The 17,799-nt window shown below is 39.4% G+C and overlaps 1 protein-coding gene across 1 annotated transcript in view; it reads left to right on the top strand.

Annotated features, from left to right (window-relative positions):
- Positions 1–17,799, top strand: part of LOC137342569 (protein argonaute-3) — a 113,454-nt gene that overhangs the window by 19,293 nt on the left and 76,362 nt on the right. The gene's annotated exons all lie outside the window — the stretch shown is intronic.

Here is a 17,799-nt window from a genome sequence, read left to right as displayed (position 1 = left end):
CTCCACATCTTGCCTGAAGTTGCTGTACCGTTTGCGTGTAAATAATAGAGCTCCATTAGTCTCACTGTTATTTTGACAGCAAATTCGCACCCATTACTTTTTGTAACTATGCACCCAAAATATTTCCAGAAGTTGGAAGAAACCCAGTAACATTATCTACTTTTATTGCAGTTTGTGGAATAACTGATAAGCCAATGAGTTGATACGTGGAATGTAATACACAAGAAAATGAGACATCTTGATAAATAGCAGACATGTTTCAATAAATTTTGAACATCCACCTAACATTTAAGTTTTCAAACAGATATTTTTGGTCCATGTTCAACTGTTTTTCCTAAAATATTGTCCATTTGTAAGATTGAAAGAACCATAATTTCATAAGATTATTGGATCTTGAGTGATGGGGGAAAGAAAGTTCTACAAATTTGAAAGCTATGAATATAATGCAATATTTAGTTTTTTTAAAATTCGTTCATGGGATGTGGGTGTCGCTGGCAAGGCCAGCATTTATTGCCCATCCCTAATTGCCCTGGAGATGGTGGTGGTGGGCCACCTTCTTGAACTGCTGCAGGCCGTGTGGTGAAGGTTCTTCCACAGTGCTGTTCGGTAGGGAGTTCCAGGATTTTGACGCAGCGACGATGAAGGAACGGCAGTATATTTCCAAGTCAGAAGGGTGTGTCTTGGAGGGGAACGTGCAGGTGGTGGTGTTCCCATGTGCCTGCTGCCCTTGTCCTTCTAGGTGGTAGAGGTCGTGGGTTTGGGAGGTGCTGTCGAAGAAGCCTTGGCAAGTTGCTGCAGTGCATCCTGTGGATGGTACACACTGCAACCACGGTGCGCCAGTGGTGAAGGGAGTGAATGTTTAGGGTGGTGGATGGGGTGCCAATCAAGCGGGCTGCTTTGTCCTGGATGGTGTCGAGCTTCTTGAGTGTTGTTGGAGCTGCACTCATCCAGGCAAGTGGAGAGTATTCCATCACACTCCTGACTTGTGCCTTGTAGATGGTGGAAAGGCTTTGGGGAATCAGGAGGTGAGTCACTCACCACAGAATACCCAGCCTCTGACCTGCTCTTGAAGCCACAGTATTTGTGGCTGGTCCAGTTAAGTTTCTGGTCAATGGTGACCCCCAGGATGTTGATGGTGGGGGATTCGGCGATGGTAATGCCGTTGAATGTCAAGGGGAGGTGGTTAGACTCTCTTGTTGGAGATGGTCATTGCCTGGCACTTGTCTGGTGCAAATATTACTTGCCACTTATGAGCCCAAGCCTGGAAGTTGTCCAGGCCTTGCTGCATGCGGGCATGGACTGCTTCGTTATGAGGAGTTGCAAATGGAACTGAACACTGTGCAATCATCAGTGAACATCCCCATTTCTGGCCTTATGATGGAGGGAAGGTCATTGATGAAGCAGCTGAAGGTGGTTGGGCCTAGGACACTGCCCTGAGGAACTCCTGCAGCAATGTCCTGGGGCTGAGATGATTGGCCTCCAACAACCAGTACCATCTTCCTTTGTGCGAGGTACGACTCCAGCTACTGGAGAGTTTTCCCCCTGATTCCCACTCGGCCAAATGCTTAGTCAAATATTTAGTTGCTGCTTCTTTGGTGAAACGGTCACAAGGCAAACATTTGATGATGTGACATGAGGCGCCTTGCAGTGACATGAGTTTCATAATGCTTCCAAATCGTTTTGTTTTTAAACAAAAGAATTACAGATTAGCACTTAGAATAATATGACAATTTGGTAGTGTACACTATTTTCAATAAGTTATATGAACAAAGTAACTAACTCCAAGGAAACATTTTGCTCAGGCATCAGTTAATTCCCTAAACATTCTACAGTGTTCACTTTCATAGCAATAATTGGTGAAAAGAATTTTGCTCAACATGGTTTATTCATATACGTAGGTGATACTGGGACTGCAATTTTTTTTTGTTGGCATGTTTGTGGTGTATATATTTGGAGGTTTACTCTATTAACTGCAGTGTGGAGTGCAGTCTACAGCTTTGCATAAGCTTTGTTGGTTACTTGGCCTGGCTGCAGGTTTAACTTCAATACAGTTGTGTGTGTATGCTTTACCCTTAATGTATGTGAATTTCTGGGTATACTGTGTTTGTATGTGTTTGTGTGTGTTCATTTAAAGAAGAATTTTGGCCTAGAATTGGCCCCTTGCCCTTACTGTAACTTGGCCTGAGTTTCTGCTGTTGCAGTACACCCTGAGGCAGCTGTATTACAGCACTGACTGCTGATTATAACAGGTTCAGGCTTTTGATCTTTAATCTCAAATGGATCAATGTACTCAAGGGCCCCAAAAGCAATGCGGAGGAAATAGGAGAACCTTCTTCCTAATATTTTGCATTTGAGAAAGATGCATTTATGAGATTGAAGTGTTTTGCCTTCAACTTCATATTTAAATTGATGACTTCAAACCCTTGAAAGATATGTTATCAAGGCCAATAGATTGAATGTGGGGAGAGGGAGGAAGGGAGTTTTTTTTTTAAAAGAAGGTGCTTTTCTGCAATTATTCAGCAAATTTTCCTGGTCAAGTTACTGAAACACTGCTTTTCTACTTCTACTTGACGGAGGCAGTGCAACCTTCTCCGCCCTCCCCCGATAATCATGCTCAGATCGAAGGCTTGAGTCAGGCTGGAATTTTACCATGATGCAAGAGTTGTTTGGCTTCACTTAGGGATGAGTTGCACAAAGTGTAACCTAGTTTTGAACTAAAATAATTAAAATTGGGTATCCATGACCATTCCCGTTACTATTCTGGGACTGTTCAGGGCTGGTGAAATTGACACCTTTTTAGTGGTGGTAGAATTGAGGAGCAGAGTTAATAGCAGCGATTAGTGTAATTGTCTTGAAACCTCAATATTTGATTTGTTCAAAGTTTTAGAACCCTGTTCCCAGCCTGATCTTGATGTAACTTTGTACTTCTGTTACCATGCTAAATAGCCTCCTTTTAACTCTGTTAAATAACTCATGGTCTTTTGGAACAACTAACCCACGTTGTGTCATCAGGACTGTACAACCAAGTCCAAAGCATTCTGTGGTACCTTTGATTTCATGGCAAAACACTTGTTGTTGTTTGTGTGCACCTTCTATGTTTGCTGCAGTTGTTCTTTCCTTGAAAAGAATAATTATAATTTTGGTAGTGTTGTGCACAGGAAGTCATCTCTATCCATGACTCACCAGATTTGCACAGATGGAATGTGTGCAGTCTATGAAGCATTTTCTAGAACATAGGAACAGGAGTAGGCCAGTCAGCCCCTCGAACCTATTCTGCCATTCACTGAGAGCATGACTCACCTGTATCCTAACTCCATCCACCCACCCCAGCTCCATATCCCTTAATATCCTTGGCTAGCAAAAACCTATCAATCTCCAGTTTAAAATTATTAATTGAGCTAACATCTACTGCTTTTTGTGGGAGAGTGTTCCACACTTCTACCACCCTTTGGGTGAAGGTGTTTCCTAACTTCTCTCCCAAATGGCCTGGCTCTGATATTGAGGTTATGTTCCCTTGTCCTGGACTCCACTCAAGTGAGTGGGCAAAACTGTGGCAGATGGATTTCCATGCAGGTAAGTGTGAGATCATCCATTTTGGTCCAAAAACAAGAGATGAGTATTTTTTAAAATGGTGAAAAGCTACCAACAGAGGAGGTCCAAAGAGATTTAGGGTTCCATGTATACAGATCACTAAAATGTAGTAGTCATGTACAAAAAATAATCGAGAGAGCTAGAATATAAAGGTGAGGAAGTTTAAAATCAGCTATACAAAGCCCTGCTTAGACTGCATCTGCAGTACTGTGTACAGTTCTGGGCACTGCACCTTAGAAAGGGTATATTGGCCTTCGAAGGAATGCACCACAGATTCACTAGAATGTTGTTACCAGGGCTCCAAGGATTAGATTATGAGGAGAGATTACATAAACTAGGTTTGTATTCCCTGGAATATAGAAGGTTAAGGGGTGATTTGATTGAGGTTTTTAGAATTTTGAAAGGAATCAATTGGGTATATATAAGAGAAACTTTTTCTGTTGGTGGGGAAGTCTAGGACAAGGGAACATAACCTTAAAATCACAGCCAGGCCATTTGGGAGAGATGTTGGGAAACACCTTCACCCAAAGGGTGGTAGAAGTGTGGAACACTCTCTCACAAAAAGCAGTGGATGCTAGCTCAATTAATAATTTTAAATTGAAGATTGATAGGTTTTTGCTAGCCAAGGATATTAAGGGATATGGAGCTGGGGTGGGTGGATGGAGTTAGGATACAGGTGAGTCATGCTCTCAGTGAATGGCAGAACAGGCTCGAGGGGCTGACTGGCCTACTCCTGTTCCGATGTTCTAGAAAATGCTTCATAGACTGCACACATTCCATCTGTGCAAATCTGGTGAGTCATGGATAGAGATGACTTCCTGTGCACAACACTACCAAAATTATAATGATTCTTTTCAAGGAAAGAACAATTGCAGCAAACATAGAAGGTGCACACAAACAACAAGTGTTTTGTCATGAAATCAAAGGTACCACAGAATGCTTTGGACTTGGTTGTACAGTCCTGATGACACAACATGGGTTTGTTGTTCCAAAAGACCATGAGTTATTGAACAGAGTTAAAAGGAGGCTATTTAGCATGGTAACAGAAGTACAAAGTTACAACAAGATCAGGCTGGGAACAGGGTTCTAAAACTCTGAACAAATCAAATATTGAGGTTTCAAGACAATTACACTAATCGCTGCTATTAACTCTGCTCCTCAGTGTCTCTCTTTAATTTTATGCTCCCATCTACACACTTACTATGCCACTGATCTTTGTGTCATCAGCAAATTTGGATATATGGCTCTCTATTGTGTTATCAAAGTCATTAATAAATAGTGAATAGATGAGGCCCCAGCATAGATCATTGTTGGATATCACTGGTCACTTCCTTCTAATTCGAGTATATACCCATTATCCTTACTCTCTGTCTTCTACCTCCTAACCAGGTCAGTAATTTGCCTTCAATTCCATGAGCTTTAATTTTAGCTAACAGTCTCTTACGTGGAACCTTATCAAATGCCTTCTGGAAATCCATATGAACTACATCCATAGACAGTCCCCTGTCTACTACTTCAGTTACTTCCTCAAAAAATTCAGTTAGGTTTGTTAGACATGACTTACAAATCCATGTTGGCTCTCTCTAAATCAGCTCAAATTTCTCTAAGTGCTCAGCCACTGTCCTTAATTAGAGATTCCAATAACTTCCCCACAACAGATGTTAGACTAACAGGTCTATAATTTCCTGGTTTTTCTCTCACCTTTCTTAAATAATGGAGTTAGATTTGCAATTTTCCAATCTAAAGGTGCAATTCCTGAATTGAGAGAGTTTTAGAAGATTATAGCCAAAGCATCTGCAATTTCCCCACCTACTTCAGTTAAAACCCTTGGGCAGAAACCATCAGGTCCTGGGGAATTGTCAGACTTTAGTGCCATTATTTTTTCCAGTACTGTTTTCTTGCTTACATTAACTTTAGTGAGTTCCAGTCCTTGATTCATTATTCGTTTCTCTGGAATGTCAGGTATATTATCCTCTTCCTCTGCTGTGAAGACTCACAAAGTAATTATTCAACAAGTCTGCCATTTCCTTATTTTCATTTGCAATATTACCTGCATCTGTTCTTGAAGGGTCCACATTACCCTTGACTACCCTTGTTCTAATATGATTGTAAAAACTTTTTGTATTAATCTTGATATCCCTCGCAAGTTTCTTTTCATATTTTGTGTAGTTCTTACTTTTTTTTGTCTTCCTTTGTTGTTCTTTATATCTCTCCCCGCCCTCTGGATCTACACTATTCTTTGCATTTTTGTATGCTCTTCATTAGTTTTGTTATCTCTCTCCTGTTTTGTCGACCATGGCTGTTTTATTTGATAAGTAGAGCTTGTGCCCCTTTGGGAAAAATACTGGTCCTGTATTAAGCTAAATTCTTTTTTGAAGACCTTCCACTGTTCATCTGTAGTTTTACCCGATAACAGTTTTGACCAGTTTTCTGTCGTCATTCTTTGTCTCATCCCATTTAAAGTTAGCCATACCAAAATCTAGAATCTTAGTAACTGTGTTAAGTTTCTTCTTTTCAAACTTAACATTGAATTCAATCATATTATGATCACTGTTGGATAAATGTTCCTTTACTCTTAGATTATTAACTAAGTCTGGCTCATTACTCATTACTAAATCTAGTATGACCTGCTCTCTTGGTTCTAGAACCTATTGCTCCAGGAAACCATCTTGAATGCAGGCAAGATATTCAGTACCTTTTCTCACTTGAGCTTCTCTGTTCTTCCCAATCTATGTGAAAATGGAAGTCTCCCATTAAAACCACTCTGCTTTTGCTACAAGCCTCTCTAACCTCTGAATTAATACATTCTGCCACTCCACTGCTGCTATCAGGAGGCCTGTAGACAACTCCCATTACCGTTTTTAGTCCTCTTATGCCTCAATTCTAACCATAGAGTTTCTGCTGATTGCTTTCCCTTATCTATGTCTTCTCTTACTGGAGTTATTAACTGATTTTAAAAACAAATCCCTGTACAGAGCTAACTTTGTTTTAGTAAACAGTTCAGCTATTAGCTTTGAGTTAAATTATGGCTATCAATAACAATCTGGCAACTGCAGTAGGGTGGAAAATTAGAGCCGTCAAACCAATTTTCATTGGCTGTAGTACTTTTGTCGTTGATTTATCCCCAAGATAGTTAACTTCTCTGCAGTTAAGCTCCATTTGAGACGGGCATAAGAACACAGGGAATTGTGCTGATTTCCCAAACACTTTGCTCTGCTCCGAAATAGTATGACTTCACCAATATGGTCAAAAGGTACCCATCTAGTAGTTGGTATTCATGACTGCAGTGAAAAGGCAGACCACCCAGAATTTTAATCAGGTTTAACAAAAGATTCGTTGTTAAATAAATGTACAATGTTAATTTTCCTGCAGTCCATGCTTTAAAATTAGCCCTTACTGTAAAATGGGTGTGCTGTTCTTCAAAGAGAATATTACTGTGACAGTGAGTGACTGCTTTCAGCATCAAATACTTTATTTCTTTCTATTTGCCCCAACCCCATGCAACTATAGCTGGGGGATGACTAAATATTTCTCTAATTCGTAAGAAGAGAACGTTATTACTGTCTCTTTGCCAGCAACCTGCTGGATACCCACCACTGTTTGAAAGTTCAGTATAGACAGTGACTTATCAGTAAGCTAGGAGGAAAAGTAACACCCCATAAAATAAATTAAATGTATTTGATTACATTTCTTATCTTGAGTGGAGGCTATTTTCTGTAATGTTATGCTCCGATTAGTGAATACGGTACATTAAACAGTGGTATCCCCTTTCTAACTTTCCAAAAACTGTGCACTGAAGCTACCTTAGAATTCAGTCCCTGAATGAGCAAGCTGCAGTAAAATATATATCTTGTATTAGAAGATAATGTTTGAATTTTCAAATAACAGATTATGTACTTTGAGTAGAAGATATTCCTATATCTAATTTGGATAAAATCCTAGTATTAAGCAACAAATTGTGCAATTTTTTTTCATTTGTTAATGAAACTGTATTCCAGTAAAGAAATTTGAAAGTGTAATTTAGAACCCCTGTTAATTTTATTGCAGCTGTCAAACACCACAGAGTAGGATTTTGCTTTTGCTTATTATAATACCAAAATGGCATTTTTTTCAGAGCATCGTCTTTCCTGGTAAGCTGAGTTATTTCTTCTCCCACCATTAACCTGCTTTTAGCACAAAAAAAGCCATGGACTATAATCACAATACAGCCAGTTTGCATTGCTGAGATATTGTGGGTCTATGTCCCGAAGTTGCTTCAGCCAGCCTCAGTGCTTGTTTTGTCAGTTTTCTGCCTGGCTGCTTTCCCATCGTGGTGGAATATGCTATCTCTGGGGAAGAGAAAAAAGCTAACGTTAGACATCTTTGCAACATGAGCCTTATTACTGCTATCAGTGCTGCTGTGTGACATGATCTTGTCAATACTTTAATTCTGTTGCCTGGACTCTTTAGCCTTCCAGCTCAGAGTTAATCTGGAGGCAACCTGCCATATGTGGAGACCCACTAGCACAGCATGTTGCTGTACAAATGAGCATGATAAAGCCATGATAATAGTTGCAGTTATAATGACGTGACAAAAAATCATAGTGGCCTTGTTCATTTAAATTAAATGGATTGAGATCATAAGTTTCCTCCTTTCCTGACTGCGTGGGTGCAAGCTGGAATATGGTTCCACTAACACCACTCCAGTACCTGGCCATTCTTCATGTGTAAGCCTAAATATTTGATCACAGGAGGAAGGAATATTGAAGAGCACAGGCTCGTCCAGTCCTGTGCTCGCCCAATGTCCCCACACATACTTTCTATCAGGGATTGTGCTAATAAAAATGTGTTTTAATGGTCAAGTTCTGCATTAATTTTGAAGTTAGCAACGTACTCAAGGTTGCTGACTAGATTATTGGAGGTGAGTGCACACTGACTTTAGCACTCGTCTCTGTAGCGAGGAATCTGTGTTTGGGAGAAGCACGTAGACAAGGAGGCCATTTTTTGCCAGTTCTCTGGAGTCTAGCAGTTGGAGTCGTTGGTGGGAAGAGCGATGCTGCAGAGCAGCAAATGAGCCGACAGATACAGCTGCGGTACCAGTTGATCTTGCCGGTTGGAGTAATTGCATTGAGTGCTGCTGGAGAGTACCAAGCTGGGTGGAAAGAGTCAAAGCAATCTCTATACAGTAATTTGGATGTTCTCTATAATTCACTGGGAGGTCTCCACTATGATAGATAATCAGGTTCTTCTGCAGTTATGGAAAGTGAGTGCAGTCTATATAGTATTTTAGGATAGGTTAACTATCAAAAAGATTATTGCGTAACCCTGTAATGTTTTAGTTCAGTTCTTAAATCTCTCTTCCTCTTCCCTTAAAAACTCATGAATGCTAATTGTTTTGACCAAATACTTTGCCTTGCAAGGGGATCTAACCGATATCCCTGTTTTCCCCTTGTCTTTCCTGGAAATCTGATTTCTGCCTTTATTTTCTTAACTATTTTTGCTTGTCTTAATTCAATGCTCCCACTCACCAGGTTTCTTGTATAAAAGTTTTCTGTTTACCCCTGCTTCTGCTGTCTCCATCTGTTCTACTGTTTTGATTTGGGCACTATGGATTTCATTTAACCTTACCAACAGTTCCCTAAATATTATCCATGTTTTTAGTGTGAATATGTTGTGTTAACTTATTTTGCATTTCCACAAAGTCTTCTCGTACCCAACTTTGTATATTTCTTCCAGTTGGCATTTGTACAGTGTGGATTTATATTAATAACTATTGTCTTGACCTCAATTTTTTTTAAAAATTCATAGTTATAAATGTAGTTGATGGGGACTTTTTCAGACAGATGTAAGATTAATCAACTGCTGGATTTAGCCAAATGAAAATTATATACTGCCTAAAGCCATGCTCCTAACTGATGAATTGGTACATGGCTAGTTGAGTCCTTCAGTTCTATTTTTAGTGTTTCCTGATAGCAGGCATCCAGTTTCCTCTTTGATGTGCTTCACATTTCAGCTGGATGTTAGCAGGGGAGGACTGCCTAATTTGAAAGATCTGTTCAATGCTCTTAAGCTTTTGGTACATTTCTTGCAACTCTTCAGTTGTAGCCACTATAACTTGAGGAACAGTGGTTGTATACGACCGGCAGCAACAAAAGTGACGCTCAATGCGTGTTTGGACTGAAAATGGTTTCTTTCAGACTGAAGTATAAAGTGACATCTTTCCTTAATGGAGTTTTTTTTTAAGAGGGGACAGGAAATGTGAAAGAATCATTTCCAGTGGTAATGGAAAATATGTGGGGAACAGTTTCTAGTCTTGCTTCAGGAAGCAAAGGAAAATTAAGGTCAGTTTATCCAGATTGAATCAGTTTGCAAAAGGTATGTGTGGAGGCAATGATAGAAAGTAAACTGTGATGGAATATAATAAGAAAAAAAACTTGTATTTACATAGTGCCTCATCACATCTTCAGAATATCCCAAAGCACTTCACAACCAATGGATTACTTTTGAAGTGCAGTTACTGTTATACAGACAAATGCAGTAGGCAGCTGGCACACATCAAGGTCCCACAAACAGTAGATGCATGATTAACCAGATAATCTGTTTTCGGTGGTTGAGAGGAATTTTGGGTAGAAACCAACAGAACTCTCTGCTATTCTTTGCACAGTGCCATAGGATCTTTTGCATCCACCTGATCAGGCAGATGCAGCCTTGGTTTAATATCGAAAGGAAGGACGTGCATTTATGTAGTGTTTTTCACGACTTCAGTGTCCCAAATGACCATACAGTCAATGGAGCACATTTGAAGTGTAGTCACTGTTGCAATGTAGGGAAATGCAGCATCCAAGTTGTGCACAACAAGATCCCACAAACAGCAGTGAGATACATGACCAGATAATCTGTTTTAGTGATGTTGATTGTGGGATAAATATTGGCCAGGATATCGGGAGAACTCCCCTGCTCTTCGAAAAGTGCCATTGGGATCTTTTACGTCCACCTGAGAGGGCAGACAGGGCCTCGGCTTGACATCTCATCCGAAAGACAGCACAAATTCTAGGCTCCACTGAAGTGTGAGCCTGGATTATGTGCTCAATTCGGTAGTGAGGCACGTTGCAAGTTTAAATGCAGAAATTAGATTTTAGCTTTGTTAACTGTCTTTGTCGTTCAGTGCTTAAAGTCAGGAATGATTTAAGTGGCAATTTATATTCCCTTACACATGTTTTTCTCCTTCTCCTATTCATCCGCTCCTTTTTGTAGATGACTAGCGCTGTGGTACGGTTCCATGAGTTTTGGAAGATGTCCAGTAACTTTTATCCAAGTAATTTTTCATGTGCAAGGCTAGACCATAGTTTTAGCATGCTGTTACTGAGTCATCACAGCTGAAGTCACTTATCAGGTGTGGGAACTTACTGATTTCATACTTTCTCCGCTCCTTCCGCACCCCTCCCCGCCCCCCCCCCCCCAACTCCCGCTCCCTAACAAGGCCTCAGATATCGAGGCCAATTGTAGTGATCAATGCCACCCTTCTGAACTTGGCAAACTCCATATAGCTTTATATCATGCTAGCCAAGATCAGTTACCTACTGAGTCATCAGGAAAGCCTACCTCATACTTCTTAATAAATTCCGTTTGTGATTCAGGTGCTCAGTTGATGTCTTCAAGAGCTCTTTGAATTTTACCCCTTGCTTGTGACCATTGAACTGAAGTATACAACTTGCCATCATCTGCAAATTTTCTGATTCTACTTGGATAATTTTATGAGAATTTTATAAATATAGATCGTATGAATGTACCCAAGGCTATTGCACTGGTCACAGCTATGCAATAAGGTTTCATCCATTTAATATCCCTATTAATTTCCTATTATTTAATCAATTTATCTGGTTTATTACTACCTCATTCATCTTCAGAGATTTAATTTTAGTGATAAGTCTATTGTGAGATGTCTTATTAAATGCCTTCTAAAAGTCAGGATGTATATCTTCTATTATACAACTACTATTACTATCTATTATCCTTAGCCAACAATTCTGTTACCTCAAGAAATTTCAATAAATTTGTTAGGCATGACTTGCCTTACAAAAGACATGTTGGAATTATTGCTTTAAATTTGAAGTATTTTTGAATTCCTCTTGTTTGTGATAAGATCAACATATTGAAAATTCTTGTCTCTTTTTCTGTGGCGATTATATGAAAGGAGCATGTTAGCATATCCACAGATTGTTTATGATTTCAAATTAATATCTGCTTGCTGATTGGTCCATTTCTTGCAATCAAACTAATTTTAAAAAAGCATACCTCCCCTTCCCCCCCCCCCCCCCCCCCCGTAGGTAGACACAACAAAATGTCCAAATACACAGATGTTTGCAACAAGCTGAATTGTTGCCTGCCCGCAATGAGATCCTCTAGCACCATCCCATCTCTGACTATAAAACTCTTTTAATTTATGACCTAAATTTGTCTCATGTCAGTATTCATAAACTGAAATCTAACAAATTGTCTTTAATTGTCGAATATAGCTTTTAGTGTTAATAACAATTTATTTTCATGTGTCTAATTTTCAATTCCTCCCCTCCCCCACATGAGAATTTAAAACTCCACGGAAGTAACTGCTTTTGTACATGTTCATTATGTGGCCTTGATATCCAAGTTAGTGACCGAATCATATCTTGTATATTGTGTTTGTTCCATTCTCCTAGAGAGAATGGTAAATGGGGGATGTTCTCTCCATAATGCTGAACATTATAAAACTTTCTAGGCTTTATTGAATCTATCAGGAAAGACTGAACAGCTGGGGCTCTTTTCTGTAGAAAAGAGAAGACGAAGAGATGACCTGATAGATGTCTTTAAAAATATGAAGGGGTTCAACAGGGTAGAAGTAGAGGACGTTTCAATTTGTCGGGGAGTCCAAAACTCTGAGCCAGAAATACAAGATTGTCACCCCAATTAATCCAATAAGGAATTCAGGAGAAACTTCTTGACCCAAAGAGTGGTGAGAATGTGGAACATGAAGTGGTTGAGGCGAATAGCACAGATGCATTTAAGGTGAAGCTAGATAAGGACATGAGGGATAAAGGAATAGAAGGGTATGTTAATGGCGGGGGTGGGAGAGGGAGCGATTGGGGGATGAAGAAAGGTGGGAGAAGGCTTGTGTGGATTGTAAACACTGGCATAGAGCTGTTGGGCCAAAGGGCCTGTTTCTGTACTGTAAAATTCAATGTAACTCTACTTATTGCAGCATCCTTTGTGACCAGAATTAGTTAGGGCTTTCTTTTTTAGTTTCTGAAATACACATTTTATATTCCATTATATTTTAAAACTACAGATCCTACAATAATTTTTATCATAAGCCACATAGGTAATATGGAGGGAGTAGAGCATCCTCTAGGCCAGGGATGTCCACTCCATATCTTGAGAACCACATGTGGCCTCTAAGCCCTGGCAGTCCAATCCTTGAAGACTTGGCTATTTCTGCTGAGGTTTCTTTCCTGATTTGTCCTAGTGTGGATTTTGTGGGCCTGGAGGTTTGGAAAGGCTCCTTTCAGCTCTCTTGTCTCATCGGTAGCTAATTATTAAATCAGAACACCAATATTTTTTTTGTATCAGTAACCTGAGATATTTGCAAAATTGATCAAAACACTGATATATACTTGGCCCCCAAAGCTCCATGGTAAACACCTACATGGCCCACTAAGACAAAGGCTTGGCACCTATGCGCTAGGCTTTTTGTTTTGTACTGCATGTCTTTTTTTAAGAAAGGACACATTTTTGTCCCATAATTTAAAGAGAATCTCCCAAGTGGCTTCTGCTGTGATATTTGTATCCAAGTGGGCCAGATTTGTGTTCTGTTCATATATAAACTATTTAAATTGTTCACTTTCTGTGTTGATACTTGGAAACATGGGACACGTGGGGTGTGAAAGAAGTGATTCAAAAAAGTGAGGCGGATAGAGAGCTGTTTGAATGAATTTGAAGGGAGCTAAGACACCATTTGGTGTTGACACTCTTCACCCACAACCTAGAAATGGCTTGAGGTTGAAACCCCAAAGATGGATAGTGTTTTAACTGATGATCACATTGATTTCCATCTTGGTTGGTCCAAGCCATTTTTTTTTCTTTCTTCATCAGTAGCCTTGGTGAGATCCTGAACTAGAAAAGATGCATTCAAATAGCTGGGTCCTTTCCAACCTTCTGCTATTCTGAATAAGGATTGCTATCTTCCTTGGGCCTAAACTTTTCAATGGCATTGTACTAGAATTCTGAAGGCTGCATTCTTATTATAATGGGATCTAGGTAGAGACTAATCCATTACTGTATCATCAATGAAGTCTTTTCCAGCTGAATGAGACTGCTTTTGGACTGGCACAACAGAGTATTTTCTCTAGGATAGGAAATATTTAAAATAGTTTTTCATCCCCCTCCGTGGTCACTGTCTCGGGCTCAACCAAACTGTTTGCAACCTCAGCGTCCTATTTGACCCTGAGCTGAGCTTATGATCCCATAATCCCCTCCATCACCAGAACCACCTACTTCCACTTCAGTAATAACACCCATCGCTGCCCCTGCCTTAGCCCATCTGCTGCAGAAACCCTCATCCTTTCTTTTGTTACCTCCAGAGCCGACTAGTCCAATGCTCTCCTGGCTGGCCTCCCACCTTCATAAACTTAAGCTCATTTAAAACTCTACTGCCCATATCCTAACTCGCACGAAATCCCGTTCACCCATCACTCCTGTGCTCGCTGTCCTACATTGGCTCCCAGTCCACCAACACCTCAAATTTAAAATTCTCGTCCTTGTGTTCAGATCCCTCCATGGCCTCGCCCCTTCCTATCTCTGTAACCTCCTCCAGCCCTACAACTCTCTGAAAACTATGTTCCTCCAATTCTGGCTTGTGCATCACCAACTTTTTTCGCCACACCATTGGCAGCCATGCCTTCAGCAGTCTAAGCCCTATGTTCTGGAATTCCCTTCATAAATCTCTTCGCCTCTCCACTTCTCTCTCCTCCTTTGCTCCTTAAAAACGACCTCTTTGACCAAGCTTTTGGCCACCTGTCCTAATGTTTTCTTTGGCTGGTTGTTGATATTTGTCTGATTGCGCTCCTGTGAGGCTCTGTGGGACATTTTACTACGTTAAAGGTGCTGTATAAATGCAAGTTGATTTGCATTCTTCCAAGGGAGAAGTATTTTTTCAGCCTCCCCCACCTTGAAGTAATGATCTTCTGGTAATTTTTTTATGTGGGTACTGGCATCAAAGGAAGTGAGAATACAACAAAATTAGTAATGTGGCCTGATGTATGTTGTAGATATTCATTGTGGCATAACAAGATCTGGTGACTTCAATTATATAAAGTTCATGTACAATTGATGTTGTACAACACATAATTTAAATAGCTTACTTAGGATCAGCCATGTGGAACTTTGCCATATATATAAAATATTTTTTTTTAAATCATCCGATTTGTAGAATGTGAGCATTGGCAGATAACGAATGAACCTGCCTCAGTTTCTTGTGCGGTCTGGAGCATGCAAAGCTGAAGTTTTATATTTTAACTGCTGGAGAGGAGCTACTGCTGCCCTTGTATACAGAGTTCAGGGCTTTTGTTATTTTCCGATACGTTGTGGGGGATGATGCTTTAGTGAGTTTCTAAGCCCGAATTCGTTTTATGCTATTTGTATTGTTCTGTGGGGGTGAGTTCCAGAGTTTGTCTGATGATTAATCCTCTCCATTATTTGACATTTAAAGTTCTGAATGAGTGAGTGGTGTTCTGTGGGTGGTGATGTGGACTGTGTCACTTGGATGGATGGGTGGGTGGATATATACAGAGAGAACAGGCAATGCTAAATACAGAAATAGTGCATTCAAGCTTGGAAATGTCTGGCTTTTTTGATTGCCTTTCTAACAAATCAGCAGTGCTGTCTGCTGTTGCAACATTTTGAAATACTGAGCCTTTCCCTTCGGTCTGAGGGTGTAAAAAAAACCTTGTTTGAGGACACTATGATCCAGATCACTGACGTACCCTGTGGGTGGTAGGGTGTTTCCTATAGCCTCTGGCTTTTTGATGGAAATTAAGAGTTGCTCATTTATTGAGATCAGCAACACAAATCTGTGACGGGATCAGGTCACTTGTTTGTTGAAGGGGTGTGGTGATGGCAATGTAGTGTTGCTCTCTTGTGCTGTGTCGAGCCAAATTTGAGCCTGTAATCTGAGGTGCAAATCATGCTGACATTTCTTCACGGCAATCTTAGTGTTTCACTTTTAATTTTACCCTCCTGTCTTTCTTTTAAAAAGTTCAATTTTCAAACAATCTATAATGACTTCATAGCGTGCCCTGACTTTCAATCAGTTCTTTACACATTGTTGAGGTTGATTTTTTTTCTCTCCTCTGTAAAGAGGCGGTCTCTATATATGTCTTCCATTAATGAACAAATAGAATACATGCAGCATTCACACTCTGGAGGCTAACATATAACTTTCAGTTGCCTTTTCCGACTGGGGATACTTCTACCCAAAAGTTCATAATTTAATTAAAATGTTATTTTATTCTACACTTCGTACTTTATTGTTCAATTCCTCCCTCGTCTGTGCCATCCCTCAGCTTGAGTGGTGCCTTGCTCCCATGATCGCTGTGTGCTCCTAGGAAGTAAATGAAAGTAACCTAGTTTCCCTCTATCCCAGAATAGGAGAACCACAACCCCCAATTTGAGCATCAGTTGTGTGAGAAATTGTGGGAACAAATTCATGTCTTAAGGGAAGAAAGAACTTTCACTGCATGAGCTGTGCTGTCTTTCCTTCCCCCAAAACATGCAACAAACACAAATCTATGCATAATACCAATTCTAAAGTTCCTGTCCTGTTTCATAGTTGCAACAATGTTGTTGTTGAAGACTTCCAGTACAGTACTTAAGGTGCTTTCAGATTTTATCTTCTTTCCTGAACTGAATACATTTTCTTCCCTCAAAGCATTTATTTCCACCTTGCAACCTTCTATTGCCTGCTTCTGGCAATTTTTCTTTTTGTACTTAATTTGCACCCATTTGCTACTGTACTGTTATATTCCAAAATAAATGGCATACAAATCACAAGCATAAAGGAAATCCGCACTAACTTGTGTTATGGCTTTTATTACCATCATACTGAATTAATATATTTATACTTTAAATATATATATGTGTGTAATGCAAAATTGAAGTTTTAAGCTAAATCTTCAGGGTAATTATTTCAATCTACTTTGCGAAAGAGATAATTAATGAACACAATAACAGTGGTTTCTTTCAAGTCTTGTATAGCTGCAGCTGTTGTAGTTAGTTTCTGTTGATGCAATGGTGTGATGACTTGTCCTTTTACTGTATGCTGCTGGTTGGTTGCTTCAGAAATGAAAACCATATGATCTAATCTCTATTGTAATGCACATATAACAGTTGTGAGTAGAAAAGACAGTGAATGAATGCATTCTACAACATTATTAATAATTTCACTACTCCTAGGATTGATATTAATTTGAGTGAAAATCTCTAATGCAAATTCATCATTAATGGTTGAGGACAGTTTGTGTGCTTAAGAATTCATTTGTGGTCATTTTAAGGATTGGTCAGGAAATGTGTATCTATAGAATAACCAGTCTCACCAAACATTGTGAAATATTTGTATTTTTTTTCTTGTAAATCTTTTGAGGATTCTAATATTAGGTGCTAAATTTTTAAACTTGTAACCTGTTTATACTACTGTTTTCCTGTCTATTTGCATATGTTTGCTTGTTAGAGGTTGCAATCGTAATATCTCACCTATATGTGGATGAAATTTATTAGAATTGCATCAACATAACTTCAAAAAAAAATCAAAGGAAAACTTTTTTTAAAATAGCCTATAATGATAGCCTGAGACTATCTTTTATTTGTTTTATCTTATTTAACATTTGCCACCTCAAATGGGTGAATGTATGGTTAAGTTTTAACATTGTATAAGCTTGTAGGATTAAAGTTTTATTTTATGTTAAATAACATTCTTTCCCACTTTTTCTCCCCCCAAAAAAAGTTTCCACTCCCAATACTAAATATTTCAGGTCTTTGACATATATAGTATGTTAAGATTGTGAGCTTCCATGTGGTGTTGTGATGCAGTATATTGCCAAAATCAAATACAGGCTCACTTAATACCCTTACCTTGTTGCTGAGTTCTTGATTTAATGGAGATCATTGTGGGGAGATCTGATTAGAGACTAAACACTTCCCTTT

The sequence above is a fragment of the Heptranchias perlo genome, chromosome 26 (genome assembly GCF_035084215.1).
Source record: "Heptranchias perlo isolate sHepPer1 chromosome 26, sHepPer1.hap1, whole genome shotgun sequence".
NCBI lineage: Eukaryota > Metazoa > Chordata > Chondrichthyes > Hexanchiformes > Hexanchidae > Heptranchias > Heptranchias perlo.
Note: the sequence above shows the minus strand (reverse complement) of the source record. Positions and strands in the feature narration are given on the sequence as shown.